A 13,053-nucleotide genomic window follows, 5' to 3' on the forward strand; every position below is an offset into this window, starting at 1 on the left:
AAGATTAAAGTGATAGTTCACCCAAAAATGAAAAATTCTGTCATTAATTACTCACCCTCATGCCATTCAAAACCCGTAAGACCTTCATTCATCTTCAATATCTGAGAGCTTTCTGATCCTGCATAGATAGCAACAGTACTACCATGTTCAAGGCCCAGAACGGTAGAAAGGATATCATTAAATTAGTCCATGTGACATCAGTGGTTCAACCTTAATTTTATGAAGCTATGAGAGTATTTATAAATGTCCCTACTACCTTTCTGGACCTTAGACATGTTAGTACTGTCTGTGCGGGGTCAGAAAGATCTCTGATTTCATCAAGAATGTCTTAATTTGTGTTCTGAAGATGAATAGATGAATTTCACACACAGCTTTTCACTCCATTGATGAATTAAAGTCATGTGGATTACTTGTGGATTATTGTTTTGTTTTTATCAGATGTTTGGATTTGACAGCACTCATTCACTGCAGAGGATCCATCAGTTCTGATGAATAAACAAACCATGATCCCTTAATTTATCACAATGATAGTTTTTCTTTTGTATAGTTTTCGTCATTAATAACAATTTGATTAAATAATACATTTAAAAATGTAAACAAATACATTTAAAGGGGTCATCCGGTGCAAAACTCACTTTTACATGTTGTTTGAACATAAATGTGTGTTGGCAGTGTGTGTACACAATCACCCTATTATAATAAAAATCCACCCTGTGGTATTTTTGTAATCTTTATAAGAAATATCCCCTTTTTCAAATCAAGCCATTCTCAGCTTCTTGTCAGTGTGACGTCACCTCGACATAGACCCCTCCCACCATAGTTTACTGACACGATCGTCTTACCTTAAACCCACCGTGATGGCTGTAACAGTCCGACTCCGACCGCAAGGGAAGACAACAAGGTCTCTGATTGAGCGATTGAGGTGTTCTGTAGTTGGATGTAATAATGAATACAGTAGTTGTCATTTACTCCTGACATCTGAGCTGCTGAAGACACAGAGGATTAACATTACTGCGTCTACGTTTATGCAAATCATTTGTGATGCAGCTTCACTGGCAGCAGAATTAAGTATAAGGCTTTTTATGCATCTTTGCAAATCATGTTTCTTAGTAATGTGCTAGTTAGAAAGTTTAGCAGGTAAACGCAGCTAAATGCGCTAACGTAAGAAGACCGGCTCATCACCAAACAGAAGAGAGGGGCGGAGTGAGCAGAGCTCATTAGCATTTAAAGGAACATGCAATAGAATGGCTCGCTCTAAACAGGGCTGATTCTGACAGGGTAAAAAGGGTGTTTTTTAAACTACCACTGAAAAAATTTAACCAAAGTATGTTATAGACTTCTAATTAAGACCCTAATGAATAATATCAGCTTGTTTAAAATCCAATGACCCCTTTAAATCAATAATATTTTGTTGTAGCATTGACCAAAATCTCATAAAAATATTATCACCATTGTGTCTTTGAGCCAGACACGTAATCCCAGGCTGTTCCATGGGGACAATCCCTGTAGTAAGTGTGCTGTTATTTGCTTTAGTTAATAAAACATCTGCAAAAAATTTACTCTGGCCTGAACTGAAAAGTGCAAACTTTTATGGACTCATCTTAACCACATCTCTGCAGCAGTCATTATGTCTAGTGATTTCACAGTCCTGCATGTCAAGAAGTATTTAGAGAATCAGACCACTCGTAATCAAAATGATGACGCAGAGAGCTTTGTGGCAAATGAGATGGTGGGATGTTACAATCTCCTTACCACAGATTCTGTAGATGGACGAAGCAGAAGTTGAAGTGTTTGTGTCATTTATGATGACAACTGTAATTGAAAGTTTTACTGCCCATCAGTGCAAGGTCAGTGACTTCAGTTATGGCAGTAATAATAATGTGAACGTTTCATTGTGTTTCTATGGCAAGTTTGATCAGATTGTTTGGTGATCTTAGCATGCTAACGGTGGAAAAGCTCAAGTGCAGATGAGAGTAGGATATGCCATGAAGGTCTGAGAGGTGTGTAGAAAGATTCATGATGGGGTGTAAATCAATAATATGTTCTTTGTTTGAAGTTGCAGGCTCCAAAGTCTTTGTTAAAGATGATAAACGAATCTGTCTTTATCTTTTTCCATTCTGGCCTCACTTCAGTTTCTCTCTCGTAACATAGACTGACATGTTTACTCGCTATAGACCTCATTTGCGTGTGTTGTTCTGTTATTGTCTTACATTGAATTGTCTGTTTACGATGAGAAAACTTTTGTCTCACTGGTTTTGAAAATCTGAACTGACAAATGACGTTCATGGTTTTGACTTTGAACCTTTGACCAGGACAAGCTAATTCAGTTGTGAAAAGCTGAAATCTTTAACAGACACTTTACATTCAGTGATTTTGTTCGATATGAAACAGGAGAGATAGGAAAGTTACGCAGTGTACTAAGAGTGTTTCCAACGTCAATATCATTACTTTTTCCCAAAAGCTCAGATTTACAATAATCAGGATCAGATCAGAACAAAGTTACAACCCTCGTAGGACTGTGGGTTTACAAGGTGATGGCTGTCAATAACAAAAAAGAATTAGGCACTGATTTGGAAGATGTGAAAACCTATCCAGTGTGCAATTACCCATTGTCGTCATGATTTGCGAGAGACGGAATAGAGGATTATGTAAAATGCAGGTGGTGGCAGCCTCAAGGCAAGACTGTTGCCTGGGCCTTACGTAAGGGCATGGTATGTTTTTAATCAGTGTCAGATGAAAGAAGAATTTAAAGTATTTCACTCACGTGCAAATTTTATTCACATACAGACATAAAAACACTTGAACTGAACTTTGTTGTAACCCCTTTGTGACCAAATTGAAATTATTAAAAAAATTATTACAAACTTGTTCAGGAATTCAGTAGAAACAATCTTTGAGATGTCCCATGCGACAGTGATATAGAACTATTAATGTCTTTATATTGCATTTTATTAAATGTAAATTTGTTACCAAAGCTATATTTACTAAGAGAATCAAATATGAAATTGTGCTCAGTTGTGTCAAATGCTTTTCTAAAATCCAAAAACAAAACGCAACCATCATCCTTAATCCATTCGTGATAGTCTAAAATATCTAAATCTAGCATAATATTATTATGTATCGATCTGCCTTTCATAAATCCAGATTGTGATTCACTTATTATTTGGTCTAATCCTTCCTTTAGTCTGTTGGCAAATATGTGCGCAAGAATCTTTTAATCGCAGTTAAGAAGAGTGATGGGTCGAAGATTACCTATTTGTCAGGTATCCTTGCCTGGCTTGGGTATTAGAGTAATCAGTCCTTGCTTCATAGTCGAAGCAAGTTCATTACTGTGAATACACTCAAGAAAGACTTGAAACAATAAATCCCTCAAGTCTTCCTTAAAGAATTTATAAAATTCAGGAGTGAGGCCATCAGGGCCTGGAGATTTTCCTGAGGATAATTTATCTATGGCTTTATCAATTTTAATGTCTGCCTCACACAGATCTCTAAAATTTTCGTCAATCTGTGGTATATCAGTATGTTTTTTGTCAAAAAAAATATTACAATCTATTGCAGTAAAAGCTGAGCTATATAAAGTGCTATAAAATTTGAAGACCTCGGAAGAAATTGTTTTTGGGCAATTATTTATACTTCCATTAAAGGGGTCATCAGATGCCCATTTTCCACAAGTTGATATTATTCTTTAGGGTCTTAATAAAAAGTCTATAATATACTTTGGTTAAAAATTCTCAGTGGTAGTGTAAAACAACACCATTTTTACCTTGTCAAAATGAGCTCTGCAAAAATCAACCCATTCTGATGGAATGCTCGTTTAAATGCAAATGAGCTCTGCTCACCCGCCCCTCTCTACTCTCTGTGGAGTGACGAGCCTGTTTACTTTAGCCGCATTTGGCATGTTTAGCCGCGAAACTTGCTAACTAGTAAGGTGGGTCTGAGGTAAGACGCTCATGTCAATCAACTATTGTGGGAACGACCTCTGTCGGTGTGCACGTCCTGATTTTGCTGAGTTAGATGTGTTCCAGCATATTTTGTTGACCCTGGAACAACATTTTAATCCAAAAATGTAATCTTGACCACATCCCTACACCTAAACCTAACCCTACCCATGAGTAATCCCTAAAATCAGAGGAAATGATAGATGAATGACACTGATGTACAAGCACCAAACACTGATTGTAAGCCTAAACTTCACAAAAACTATAAACTGTTTTTTCAAATCTGATTGGTTAATCACAATGTTGTTCCAGGGTCAACAAAGATGTTGATCCAGGAACATGTTGTACTTGGTAAAATCAGGTTATGCGTGAAGCCATACCGACAGGCATCTGAGAAGGGCTCGATTTGAAAAAGGGGATATTATTTTTACAGATTAATTAAAAACCACTGCATGGACTTTTAACATTGTAGGGTAGATGTGTACACACACTGCCAACACACAGTAACGTTTAAACAACATGTAAAAGTGAACTTTGCATCCGATGACCCCTTCAACTAAAGAGAATTTATAGTATTTTTTATCCCTGTCGCCTTCTCTCGAGTCTGCAAAAATAACTATTACTTTTTTCACCTTTCTCTATCCATCTTGCTCTAGATCTCACATAAGCTCCTTTGACTTATTGGATATACAGATTATCAATTTTGGATTGTAAAGGATTTTGGATTTTTTTATTTGGTTTCGTCATCCATTTCACTCTTATTACACAAATTATTTAGCTCTCTAGATAATTCTTCCTCCAAATGCACTCTAGCTTTACTCAAATTTTTGCTGAAATATATAGAAAATTCCCGCATCTTGTGTTTTAGGTACTCCCATTTACTTGTGAAAGAAAGATGGTCTTTATCTAACATTGCTCTATTTATCATTGATCTAATTTGTGAACAAAAGTTACCAAGCTTTAATAAGTCCGAATTAAGTTTCCAGTAACCCTTGTTTCATGATTCTCTTTTAATCGAGCCGAAAGATAAGGAGATACAGCAATGATCAATTAGAGGTGCTGAAGAAATTGTGGTGTCTTTGATAAATTCAGTTAAACTAGAGGAAGTTAACCAGTAATCAGTCCTAGATTTGGAAGTCCCATTTGGTTTGAACCAAGAGAATTGTCTTAGATTTGGATTCCCAGTCCTCCAAACATCTATCACATTATTATCTAAACAGAAGTTTAGAAAATGAAGGTTTGGGTGCGAATTACTAAATTTAGGTGGGTAACGATCTAATGTCTCATCCATAACCATACTGAAATCTCCTCCTGCAATAACATTATCAGCTGGATACAAAAGTTTCAATTTAAACAAAAGATTCAGATAGTAATTCACAAAGCGGCAGGTTTGGAGGGTGCCACTTTTTTCAAACGATTCAAATGATATCATTAACGGCAGGTAAACATCATAAATGGAATAATAAGACAGAGGTCAATAAAGAGACAAAATAAGGAACAATATAGATGAATCTGCTGAGATGAGTTTCTACGTGTTTCAAAATGACATGCTTGCTCCTCTTCTGCATGACAGATAAATACACCTGTATACCATGGCTTACTATGGTTAAGCATCTTAAATAACTATTGAAGTATTATCTTTAGTATCAATAATGTTATTTTCATATATTTATATAACAGCAGTGTAAACAAAGACACTGATGTTATGTCTGTCTTCAACTTTCTCCACAGTCAGCTAGCATAATCAAGACCCTTTGATTGATCCAAATAATTAATTATATGAACGTTTACAACTAAAGGTGTAAGATATAGAATAGTGTTGCTGTGGTTGTAAACAACATCCTGAATGATGCTTTACACAATATATTTTTATTTAGTATAGATTACACATACTATGCACTGTTAAGTTAGAGCACATATTAGACATTAATTTTATTTTTATTTTGGCCTTTTGCCACTATGCATTATACAGGAAATTGAAGAGGAGCCAGTAAATGACAGAGATAGAGAGAGAGGAGAAGTGTTTCAGTTCCTGGTTGTATGCCAAAACCTTTTCTTTAGTGTTTAATTCTCATTTTCCAACAAATGCAATCAAGTAAATGAGGTCTTTTCATTAAAGATAAGTGAGCTAATCCTAATTTTCATTTCCAGTGAGAGCAGACAACCTCCCACAGCTATCCTTCAGAACCGGCTGTCAGAATTGAACTTGCTTGCCAGTTTAACCAGTGAGGACTGGTGTGTGAGAAAAGAGCTTTGCACTTGTGTTGTCATGGACACTTGTCTTATCACACGAAAACTGAGCACTGTTTGTGTTTGGCCCAGCAGGCCATAATGACCGTAAAGTATGAGGAAATGACCTCAAAGGGTGACAACACAGGCTCTTTTCTGCAGCCCTGACAGCCTTGCAGGTGGTTTTGATGTCATGGGATGTCACAGAAAAGAGTATGCAAGCTATACGGATCATTTCCAGTAACACTGCATTGCGAATTTGCATAACGACAATGAAATGCTTACTGAGAGCTTTGATCTTTAAAGGTCTTTAGATACAAGCTTGACGTTAAAAGATTCAGAGATTAAAAAGATGTCCGGATTGCTGTGAAATGTGGGTACTGCTTACGCACTTGATTCTGCCACACACTTAGAGGCTTTGAATGAAATTAAAGACTGGTAACCCGTTCCAAAAACTTTGTACCACCAGAAGCCAACAGAAAGCGGGCTTCCAGTATATTATGTAAGGTAATGCAAATGTCAGAACCTTGCAATCTACAAAAAGAGTTGTCTGGGGTCAAGGACAGCTTAGTTTTTCAATCAGAATATAATAATAACTGATATTAGTTTGTGTAGAAGGACGTTTTTGGTTGGGCTTAGCTGTCTATTCTTGCTGTCTAAACAGATCCCTGATGCTTGGCTGTTGGAGTCACAGTTGGCTACCGTGGCTTTGGCAGCGCTTCCCGGTTTGAGACATTTGGATGACAAGTTGTGACTGTAATTTCATAAGAGGCCACCCAGGATAGACTTATTGGTGAAGGGAAATATCTTCTATCCTTCCAGATCTTTGTAGTCCCTTACCACCAGGTTTTCCAGTTGATGGAAAACCAGTGTCTCTTTTTCCTTCATGTAAACAAAGGACTTTACCTCAGATGCCATTTTCATGCATTATTGGTCCCTAGCAGTAGTAAATTAGAATGCTGCAATTTATTGTTCCTTTCTTGGTTTTCTTGCTGTTGCTCCATGCAAAATCACACAAACAAAACCATTGTGTTTTTTGGACCAACAGCATGATTGTGAGTTTGATATTGCTTTAATACAAGTTAATATTGAATCGTTGCCATTTTTCTTTGCTTAAAATTGTGTTGCTGCCAAATTAACTTTTGCACGTCTCCAAGTAACACAAATCATAAATGTGTGCTTTTGAACAAATCAGTTAATTGAATGACTCAACATCTTGCTTATAAAGACACGTGTTTTGCCCCAGAATGAATCGCAGTTTATGAACAAATTGGTTCAGTATATGATTTAATGCCTCGCTCGCCACCCACTGGCTTAACTGTCTGTTACTCTTACGTTTCCCTGTATGTCAGTGTTTCCTAACCCTAACACTAACCACCCTTCAACACTAGAGCTACCTTATACACTGATCAGACATAACATTATGACCACCGTCCTAATATTGTGTTGGTCCCCCTTTTGCTGCCAAAACAGCCCTGACCCGTCGAGGCATGGACTCCACTAGACCCCAAAAGGTGTGCTCTGTTATCTGGCACCAAGATATTAGCAGCAGATCCTTAAGTCCTGTAAGTTGCGAGGTGGGGCCTCCATTAATTGGACTTGTTTGTTCAACACATCCCACGGGAATTTCGAGGCCAAGTCAACATCTCAAACTCGTTGTGCTCCTCAAACCATTCCTGAACCATTTTTGCTTTGTGGCAGGGCACATTATCCTTTGAAAAAGGCCATAACCACCAGGGAATACCATTAAAAGGGTGTACACGGTCTGCAACAATGCTTAGGTAGGTGGTACGTGTCAAAGTAACATCCACATGGATGGCAGGACCCAAGGTTTCTAAGCAGAACATTGCCCAAAGCATCACACTGCCTCCATTGGCTTGCCTTCTTCCCATAGTGCATCCTGGTGCCATGTGTTCCCCAGGTAAGCAACGCACACACACCCGGCCGTCCATGTGATGTAAAAGAAAATGTGATTCACCAGACCAGACCACCGTCTTCCATTGCTCCGTGGTCTAGTTCTGATGCTCACGTGCCCACTGTTGCCGCTTCTGGTGGTGGACAGGGGTCAGCATGTGCACTCTGACTAGTCTGCAGCCCCATATGCAACAAACTGTGATGCACTGTGTATTCTGACACCTTTCCATTAGACCCAGCATTAACTTCTTGAGCAGTTTGAGCTACAGTAGCTCGTCTTTTGGATCGGACCACACGGGCCAGACTTTGCGCCTCACGTGCATCAATGAGACTTGGCCGCTCATGACCCCGTCGCTGGTTTACCACTGTTCCTTCCTTGGACCACTTTTAATAGATACTGACCACTGCAGACTGGGAACACCCCACAAGAGCTACAGTTTTGGAGATGCTCTGACTTAGTCGTCTAGCCATCACAATCTGGCCCTTGTAAAATTAGCTAAAATCCTTACGCTTGCCCATTTTTTTTCGCCTCTAATGCATCAACTTTGAGGATAAATTGTTCACTTGTTGCCTAGTATATCCCACCCGCTAACAGGTGCCGTGATGAAGACAGAATCTGTGTTGTTCACTTCACCTGTCAGTGGTCATAGTGTTATGCCTGATTGGAGTATATTGTAGTATAGGTCACAAAGTGAATTCTAATTTATAGTCTGGATCCTCCACATTGATCTCTATGAGACTGATGTGTTATAAAGATAAATAGAAGGAGAGAAAGAATGAGCAAGAGTGACTGAGGGACCCAAGGCTGATGTTATGATTCAGTTCCTCCAGTCTCACGTCCAGCATCAGTTGCACCATTGATCCCACACACATCAATCCCTCTGACCTGCCAATAAACACACGCTTCTTCTCCATTAAAAAACAATTGCTTTTGTATTTGTTCCATAGAGCTGTGTTCTCATGGGTTCTGTGATCTGGCCCTGTGGCTCAGACTGTGGAGAGTTAGTCGTGGTTTGAGGAAGGGAAGCGGTGGGTCAGGAACAGGTCGGGCTGGATTTATGAGCTGATGCTTAGTGCATTTCTATTACCCAGACTTCAGAACATCACGGAGAAAGTCATGGGAATACTCCACACAGACTGATACTCTTGTTTGGTCTCAGATTCAGACTAGTCTAGTACAGCTGAGAATTGATCTTCACCAAAATGAGCCTAGAATGAGAATGAGAGGAATTTCCTTTAATAAATTACTTGTGAAAGAAATGAGATACGAAACTGATTTAGGAGTTGCTGGTTCACATGAAGGAGTTGGTGTTTCATAACCTGAATTTTATTTGAGAACGATTGCTTACCAGTGATGATAATGTCATTATCATTTTGATTTGCATCACAGTTGCTTATGAGACACACCTTTATGTCGTTATACAGCTTTTGCACGTTAATGCCTTTAATATACAGCAGATAATGCAACCAAAACAAGCCATCTGTAGTACACAGGCAAGACATCTAACCCCTGCAATATTGCTTTTTATGAGCCAGATGGCGCTATTGGGTTATATTTCCCCACTGATGGGTGAGTTTGCTGGACTCTGGTTTGTAAGGATGATGGCAGTATGAGACCAGAAGTGAAAAACCAGAATGCCGCACATTAGAATATGTTGCAAGAACGCTATGACATATTAGATGCTTGTAATATTTTTTAAATTACTTACGGCTGCGCTGGACTTCAGAACACCCAGAAATCACTTTAAACAAGCTTTTAAAGAAAATTTGATCCATTTTCTTCAAAGTTTAAGTGAATTTTCAGAACAGATTGTTAGTCTTACAAAATAATTTCCATATGCTGCATGTCTTCATTTCAGCATGTTTTAATAAACCTTAGCTACAGCTACACGTTTCAGCAATGAAGACACTATGATTTTGTAAAAATACTGTAGAAAATAAGTGAAATTGGTATTTATTACATTTGTTTATTTTTATTAAAATTTTACCCTCTGATATGTGACCCTGGACCACAAAACCAGTCATAAGTAGCACGGGTATATTTGTAGCAATAGCCACAAATACATTGTATGGGTCGAAATTATTGATTTTTCCTTTATGGCAAAAATCATTAGGATATTAAGTAAAGATTTTGTTTCATGAAGATATTTTGTCAATTTCCTACCATAAATATATCAAAACTTAATTTTAATTAGTAATATGCATAGCTAAGAACTTCATTTGGATTATTTTAAAGATGATTTTTCTTAATTTTTTTTTTTTTTTTTTTTTTTTTGTACCCTCAGATTCCAGATTTTCAAATAGTTGTATCTCAGCCAAATATCCTATCCTAACAAACGATACATCAATGGAAAGCTTATTTTTTTCAGCTTTCAGCTGATGTATAAATATCAGTTTCAAAAATGTGACCTTTATGACTGGTTTTGTGGTCCAAGGTCACATATATATGTAAACTCTGACAGTGCAATATTTTGTTGTTTTAAAAGACATGATTTTTAGAATGTTATGGTTAGTGGTGGGTTTTGGGTTAAAAATAGATTAAATTAGTCTAACAATTAAGCAATATCACACCAAGCTGTACCCTAGTATCAGTACGGCTGCAATTCGGCAGGGTGTGTGCCATCATCACAGACGTGTTGATATTCAGTACTGCAGTGCATGATTTGTGAAAGTGATTTTTATATATCAGTTCATATTAACTTACATTTCAGAAGTAATATGGCCAGTTTGTTCCATCATTGCAGAATCAGCTGTATATCAGCACTATTGAATGCTGCTTGTCCAATCAGATTAGAAAACCAGAACTAACTGTTGTATATTATCTTGCATTACATTCAGTTCAGTTCCGTTCAGCTATTATGGATTTTTCTGCACAACATGGTTGTAACTGTGTCCAAGTTTTTTTTTTTCTCTTGAAGAAATATCTGTTTTTGAAATTCTGTTCTGATCACATCTGTAACTTCAGATCTTGCAAAATACAGTAAATGAGAATGTGACCAGCGTTCTTACCTTTACTGGATCTGGATCTGATCTGGCTCCACTCCCTCAGCTCAGATAAAAACCAAACTGTTTCTCTCACAGCCGTTGCCAAGAGTGTAGTCCAACAACAGACAAGCCTAATTAGCAACGGACAGTTTTAACAAAGAGTCCAAGAGACGAGAGAACGTAATGTTTTGTGATTCCTGTCAATCAGGGCAAACGTAACATAAACAGCCCAAATAGCTTGATCTCAGAGATGATCTAATACCAGACACTTCTTTTCTTTGATCAAATGAATGTTTGTAGATTTTGTGGCCTCTATGGCTATCCGAAATGCTGGCATACAGTGTGAGGAACTGCTGGGGAGTGAGTGTGATGTGATATCATTTACATGCTAGCATTGAAATCAGTTAGCATTTTGACTAATGTTGAGTCTAGTCCAGAACATTATGTTTGATATCACACTTTTGATAAAAGAAAGTCTTATGCACCTGAGTGGCGTGTGTCTATGTGTGTGTTCTCTTGTTCTGTTGAAAAACACAGCTTTTGTCCCATGCTTGGCACTAGAGAAATGTTATTGTTATGATATGTTTTCGAATAGCAACTTAAATTTAATTTTAAAAACTTTAAATCCTCATGTTCATTACCTGGCATTGTACTGTTTTCCCTCTCGAGTCTGTTTTTTCTCATGCCATAGCTGTCTAGCTGTCGTGAGTATGGTGGAACTTTCTTTTTCAATTGTCTTTAACCCAATCTGTTTTTCTTTGTTTTAATGTCACTGCCAAGTTTCAGGTTTCTATTTTAATGGATCTGCTCTTTCTCCCTCTCTCCCTCTTGCACTTTCTCACTCCCTCTCTGTACATATGCTCTAAACCAATGCCACATGATGCTGAGCATGCAATCTCGCCTGATTTTTAATTTGAGTTTTGAGGATTAAAAATGTTCCTCATCTTGGCCTTCCATCAAAAGGAACATTCTCCTTCCAAAAAAAATGTCTTTTGACGTGAGTTTGGACGTTGGATAAGAGAGGACTATGTTGGACCTCTACAGATGGAGGGCAGAGGTCAGGGAACTGCAGTGTAAATTCTTGTCAAGTGAGAGTGTCCTCGCTGGGCATTAAACTCTCACAAAATGTTTTTCCCTCTTAGTTCTTCTTCTTTATTCTTTTGTTTACTTTATGCTCTCTTCTTTTGTGTTTATTATCAAGTTCTGTATCTTTTCCAGATGACGCACTCACTAAAGTGGGAATCATTTGGATGTAGTGTGAAACTTCATTAATGTAAGTGTTTTTTTCCGGAAAGAGATGCAGGTGTTGTCATCATACCCATTTGAAAGTACTACAGCTGACAGATCAAACACATTCCCATCACGGCTAAGGATGTTATGAGACCCATCACAGGCTGTAATCGCAAAGAGTCACCATTAGGGGAAAAACACAGAGGGTGAAATGAATGAAAGAGTGGAGGCAAGCATTCTTTATCTCAACATTGCATATTTAAGCAGTTCTATATGTAATATCAACCTCACGTTTCTCCCAGGGCAGCTTATTCTTGCTGCTTTCAGCATTTTTATTGCCTTTCAACTTATCTCAGATCAAATTTATCTGTTTCATCGCTGTCTTGTTTTGGCTGCCAAGTCACTGTGAGAAGGCCAGCATGAGTGAGGGCAACATGGAGGTTATGTCTCGTTTTTTTCATCCAAAGAGGATGTTCTTTGTGATGAATCAGCTTCGTGTAAGGGCTGAGGGCTTAAACTTATAAACTCATGACCCTTACAAGACGCAGGTGGTGATGGTCAATAAAAATGCATTTACTGGCCAGATGTTTTAGTAAATACCTGCATATGTTCATGCATCATGCTTCCTCAAGTAAACCTGTGTGACCCTTTTCTGTAGAATGCAATAGTTTGAAAGTCAATGAGTTTGAGTTTCACACTCAAATGTTGTTAAAACATTATTGTCCAATTTTTATTTGTAAAATGACATACTAAAACA

This window comes from Labeo rohita, chromosome 5, assembly GCF_022985175.1.
Source record: "Labeo rohita strain BAU-BD-2019 chromosome 5, IGBB_LRoh.1.0, whole genome shotgun sequence".
NCBI classification, from domain to species: domain Eukaryota; kingdom Metazoa; phylum Chordata; class Actinopteri; order Cypriniformes; family Cyprinidae; genus Labeo; species Labeo rohita.